The 6,229-nt window shown below is 37.2% G+C and overlaps 1 long non-coding RNA gene across 2 annotated transcripts; it reads right to left on the bottom strand.

Moving 5' to 3' along the window:
• Positions 1–142: 142 nt before the first annotated feature.
• On the bottom strand, positions 143–1,878 carry LOC122143704. Of its 2 annotated transcripts, none has more exons than XR_006159321.1 (3): positions 1,860–1,878; positions 795–830; positions 143–278 (listed from the first exon to the last, which is right to left on the bottom strand). It is a non-coding gene; the product is annotated as an uncharacterized LOC122143704 (long non-coding RNA). The 2 variants fall into 2 exon arrangements; XR_006159320.1 differs by lacking the exon at positions 1,860–1,878 and adding an exon at positions 1,228–1,408.
• Between the last annotated feature and the right edge of the window lie 4,351 nt (positions 1,879–6,229).

Genomic DNA, 6,229 nt, shown 5'->3' with positions numbered 1-6,229 from the left:
GTGCTTCAGTATGAGTATAAAGGCATGAGGTCCTGCATCAAACAGATTCACACACTCTTTCACTGTCTGTGTGATCTGATGATCGGAGATGTTTGGCTGGAACAGCTGAGAATTGATGATGACAGTCACGTGACTTTTTAGTCTTCCTCCAACTCTCTGACTGTACTGATGGAGCATCTTCTCATCAGGAGCTTCACTCTTAAACGCATCTGTTCCTAAGATGAAGTTTCCCACTCGACTGTTATCTGACACGTTCTTCCCCAGGAGAACAATCCTCACTGCAATGAGTCAAATCAGACGTTTGGTATATTTAAAAGGCACACACATTCTCTGTGACAGCGTTTAAACATCCATCATTCATTCATCCAGAAAAGCAAATCAAACAGTGGTTAATTTGTGAGTTCTCCTTTAGCATTTATTTCTCCAGCAACAGCTTTACACTGCAAAAGTGATTTACTCATGCAGTATTTTTTGTTTCTTTTCCAGTACAAACATCTGTACAAAGTCTGAAATCAAGATACGCTTGAGATTTAAAATATTAACTATTGTTAAAAATAAACAATTCAAATGGATTTGTACTGTATATATATATATATAGCATATATCTATATATATATATATATATATATATATATATATATATATATAGTTTTAAGCATAATCCTCACTTGTTTTAATATTTTTTTTTTATTAAAATCAATATGAAATTTCACATTACAACAAAAGTATCACTGTAAGAGTTAGCAATGAAAAACACTAAATTGTAAAAATATCACATTTTGCAATTGACTTACTGCTGGGAAGACTGAAATCTGGAATACTTAAGCCCACTGTAAAACACAAGAGCACAAACACAGATAGTTTGTGATGAAATCTGGAAACATTATGTGCATATTATGTGAACAGTTTCTTCCCTCAAGCAGTCCATCTCACGAACGCAGTAAGCTTTACAGTAGACATGCAATACACAACACTATTTATACATTTATTGATTTAACACATACTTCTTATTCACATTTCCTTGCATTTGTACATAACACACCTGTACACAGTGGCGTACTGCACATCTCTGAGGCCCCCCTCAAAGAAGGCGACAAGGCCCCTCCCACCAGCAGTGATGCCATGGCACGTATTGAAAAAATGTATTGGCACCTGCTGCAATATACTACTGAGTCCGTGTCCCCCATTTACATAACTGATTTAACAGTAATGAATGTGAAAAATTACCATTGCATTGATGCCGGGGCAGTGGGCATCATTTATGCTGCGGCGCCCGGGGAGCAGTTGGGGGTTCGGTGCCTTGTCGTGGTATTGCGGCCCGAGACTCGAACACACAAGTCTCGGGCCGGCAATAAAGAAAATACATTGTAATCGGCTACCTAAAACGCAAAAGGTTACTTTACTTCCTGAAAAAGTTTTGCATCCGACGTCCGTGTTGCCTTCATATTCACACGAACCGCGCAAGAGGATCGAGTGTAATCAAACTCAGATCACCTCCTTCAGGTAGTCTCGGCTCCGGTACCCGGTGCGCACCCGGGTTCGCATGACGCCAAACGTACCGAACTCAGTCTGACGTCAAGCGAAACCGAACGTGCGAATGTGAAAGTGAAAGTGCCCTTACTATTCTTACGCTTTTTCCTGCCTTGACTAGTCCCATATGAACTAGATTTTTTTTTTTATTTCTATTAGAACTACTAAGATAATTTTATTGTAAATACTTTACCATTATTATTTCTAATATTCATGTTTACTATCGTAACACTATTTGCGGGTACTCTCCAGTCGATCTGCCTGCCTAGTTTGTGTGTTTTTTTTTAGGCTTTTTGGTATAAAAATGAACTGAAATTCTGGCACTTCACGTTTCTCTGTTACTCTCACCAGTCGATAGCTTTGGTGTATAGTCTGGAAAAGACACAACACAAAAAACACGACATGAAACACAGCTACACACGAAACTAACAGATATCGACAAGCAAAGAGTACTTTAACTCCACACAAATATAGTTTAATGCTTAAGCGATATCACTTGCTTAAAATTCGATTAGGATAAACTTTAAACATACCCATATTGATATCTGGTTTTCTTTCTTTAGCTCTTACCTGCACTAAATGCCATTTTTTCCCGCGAACGCCTTGAACTCGAAAGTCAAATGTTGTTGTAATGAAGATGAAATGTGCACGTGTAAACTCAGGAGTCTCTAAAACACACCGACAGACTTCCACTCCTCACTTACGAGATCAATGACGCTAATGAACTGAGATTTAAGAAGACTGTCGTGAGATTATCTGCTGTAATGTATCATGTTTTTGTGATTAAGGCCTGCCCTCTAGTGCTGACCCATATAGTGAGATGCGTATGTAGAATCAAGCTGAGTAAAAGATGCCAGTTTAACAAAGCATGTTGTATTTTTTTTCACAGCAGACAATTTGTGTCGCGTTATAAGCATACACCCTAGTGGAAAATAAAAGTATACTTTATTGTATTTGTAATATATTCCCGGTTTTAATAGTACATTGCAAATATACTAACAAAAATGTACTCTCTTTAAATATATAAAAAGTATATTAGCATTATGCTTTTTGCTATTTTCACAATACAACTTTTAATTGCAAATAAAACAAATTTTTGAATATTTTTTTTAACTGTGTGCTTAAAATGATCATTGTAACAATGCGTTGAAAGGATACTTTCAAAATTACGTTATTAAATAACCTGATGACAACGTTCACTCCACAATGCCATAGGAAAATATCTAAATATGTAATAGTTATGTTTTATGTTACATTAATCAGTCTTTTAGCACACTTCCTAACGGGAACAGGCACGTGCACACATAGACATCAAAAGGTGCTTGAGCACCTGCCTTTTTCTTCCTCGAGAGAAACGTGCCCTTTTTTCTGGGGAGTTTGTTTGTTCTGTTTTTAAATAAATTAATATATGTATATATGTGCGTGTGTGTGTTTGCGCACGCTTTCTTGTTCAAAACAAAATAAAAGATTTTGGAAAATGTCCTTTCCCTTAGAGCAAAAGAAGACATGGAAGCAAAATAGACCAAAAATCTCAAAATGCAACCGCACATGAAAGTGTCCTGCCGCTTAAACAATAACTTCATAATTTTGATCTCCGGTCCTCATCTAATAATATCCACTATTTATGTCTTTTTTTATTAGTATGTCTGTCTGCTGATAGAATGATTTACCAACCCTTCCCTCAAATGTGAAACAAAGTTCTTGTCTACCATCAGTTTGTGTGTGGGTGTGCGCATAACTGCGCGCGAGTGTGTGTGTGTGAGTTAATGTAATATACAACACTGTGAAGCTGATTATTTTGTAGACATCTGTTTGAAAAATGAAACAACATGAAACAATTGGGTGAGTGGTGAGGGAATTAAAATAAATTGGTAATTCAGAGTTGTGTTAATATATTTAACGTTTTGTTTAGAAATAAATTGAAATAATATGAGAGAAGTTGCCCTTTTTTCCACTTGAGCCCCTGCCCCTCAAATGTCTGTGCACGTCACTGCTAAGGAAAGAATATGTACCAGAAGACAGTGCGATTACTAAAGTATATTTAGACTTAAAGACTTAAAGAAGTTCCAGATCTATAATTGTGCTACTTATTATTTTATTTATTTTTGACCTTTAATGTAAATAAATATGTGCAAACAATATACGTGCTCTTGTGAATTTATTTTGATGTTAAATACATTGTGCAGCTGTCTCTTTAATACTGTGTGTGTTATACTCATGTTGCGCTGATGGGTCTTTCTGAAATGTTTGCCCCACACCACCAAAACAAGAGCGGGAGAAAACGCATCTCAATAGACCACGTTGCACACTGTTTTCCGAACACATGTTGTTCAAACCGGAACACCGTAGCAACCGTTTGCACACCGGTTTGCGCTTGAACTTGCCCCCTGATGTGTGTTGAGGGTAGTGTGTGCTTCAGGAAGCAGTCCGTTTGATGAACGGTAATGACGTGCACGTTGTGTGTGTGTGATTAGTATTCGGGATAGTGTCCTGCATTTGTGATTGGATGATCTGTGACAATCCCCCCAATCAGAGAAAAATGGATTTCGTTTTATTTGGAAGCACAAACGTCCCCAGTCACATCAGGGCTCATTACACGTGTATTTCAGTACATTTCACCGCTGACTTTTTTGAGATACAAATTATCCAGTATGAGTGTGGCCGTTGCCAAAATACTTTTGCTCAAAGATCATTGCGTGCCAGAAATGTTCACCGTATTTTACCACATCCCCGTTAAAATTGCTAACATTTTACAAATCATTGTACAACCATTGTACAAACAACAAACATTGAAATGGTAACCAGTATATCCAACAATGCACCTTGCTACTTAAATGTGTTTTATACTTTTTACCATATACTGACGAGCACCATAATAATGCAGGGGCGTAAACACAGAGCGCCACGGTGAAGAATCAAACGCTCATCACAAGCAGCTTCCACAAGCTGAAGTGACATACTAATATCCAGATGAAGTCATTCACACAAAACAACATCCGGGTCACACCCCACACGGACTCTTAACTACTGCAATTAAACATTCCCCTCTACACTAACTAACACGATATATAGCATGAAACCCTTAGTAGCTAAAAGTACTGATTACTGTACTGCCATAATTTAATCCAGATTGCAGGCGATAAGCACGGGGTCAAGGCTGTACTGACTATGATAAGTTTATTAAAAAGAATAGAGAGAACAGAAACCACATCGTGTAACTTGGAAGGAAATAAAGTTGCTTGATACTAATAACAACCTTCAAACTATGAAAAATGTAAAATCCAGATGGTTATTACATTTTTATAGCAACAATACATTATGAATGGATTGGAAACCCCAACCAGGAGACAGGAGATAGACCCTAGCGATCCAACCATTCATAAAATTGTCAAGTTAAAACAGTAACAATTATTATGTTCGAATCAAAAATACCAAAATATTCGTATTTAAAATATTAAAGTATCAGAGTATCAAAGTATTCTGGGATTTAAAGGGATGCGAATTTGAAAAATAAAAACCTGTAACACGTTCTAGTCTGGGTCTAAGAAGTAGGGGGCTGGAGTTCGAGCCACAGAAGAGGACAGTGGAGGCACTGAAAAGATAGATATGAACCAGAGAGATCTCAGTAAAGTCCAAACCCTATCTGCATTTTGCAGACGTCTATCTTATATACTGTTGTTCTAGACATAAAGTCGTCATAACTGGCTATCAGCTATACACACGCGACCTTTAAAAATAGTCTCAGTCAAATGTCTCGATTTTGGAGTTCTTCCCTCTTTTAGACTTACAAGTCAATACACTGTTGTCAGATTATCGCACTTGAATGCTCGACGAAATATTGTACACCAGAACATACTACAGTTCAACTTCATATGCAAAACAGACTCAGCTGACCTCCGCAGTTAGAGAATAATGTGAAATTTACATATGAACATATACCATAAAGTTTACCAAAAAACATTTTTGAATTATAAAAATGAAAACTATTAATATAGATAAGGGCAGATGCGACACTGAAATATTATTTTTTTAACTTGTGAAATGAAACTATCATTATGAATAGAACAACTTCTGAGTACGTGACTTCTCACGATCTCTCAGACAACACGGTAGGGTTTAATTTTAAATACGTGGAGCTTGCTTCCTAGAACACTCTATCACCATGTGGATTTACTTGAGAATCTCAACACACCAATCCCCCACATAAGAGTCTTACAAAAAGCCTCGGCACAACCTTTTCCTTAAATCAAACTCAAAAAGTTACCAGAGTATTCCAAAAGGGAGAAAAATAATGATGCATACATGAAAATATTAGGAAAATCAATTCCAAAAAACAAATTTCAGATAGCTAGTACTGTAGAGACACTTCTCTAACCACCGCTACCTTAAAAAGTAACAAAGATCTCACCAAGATGGACAGGACCGAGGAATCCTAAGGAAATTCGACACCCCGGGCGTCCCCTGGACTTTTGCTGGGTTGAGGACTTTACCACAGCCTTCCATATTTCCCCAACATCTAAAACCTATCATCGTTCGTTCTCTTCTTGGCCTTGGGATGATTAGCAGTTGAAAGATATTAATTTCCAAACTTGCGTTGATCGTTTTTCACATCTCAGACCTTCCTTACCATTAACCGTAAGGTATCGATTTCTCATCACGACAAATGGGAGAATAAAAATATCTTGTGATACACTACCCT

The sequence above is a fragment of the Cyprinus carpio genome, unplaced genomic scaffold (genome assembly GCF_018340385.1).
Source record: "Cyprinus carpio isolate SPL01 unplaced genomic scaffold, ASM1834038v1 S000006488, whole genome shotgun sequence".
NCBI classification, from domain to species: Eukaryota; Metazoa; Chordata; class Actinopteri; order Cypriniformes; family Cyprinidae; genus Cyprinus; species Cyprinus carpio.
Note: the sequence above shows the minus strand (reverse complement) of the source record. Positions and strands in the feature narration are given on the sequence as shown.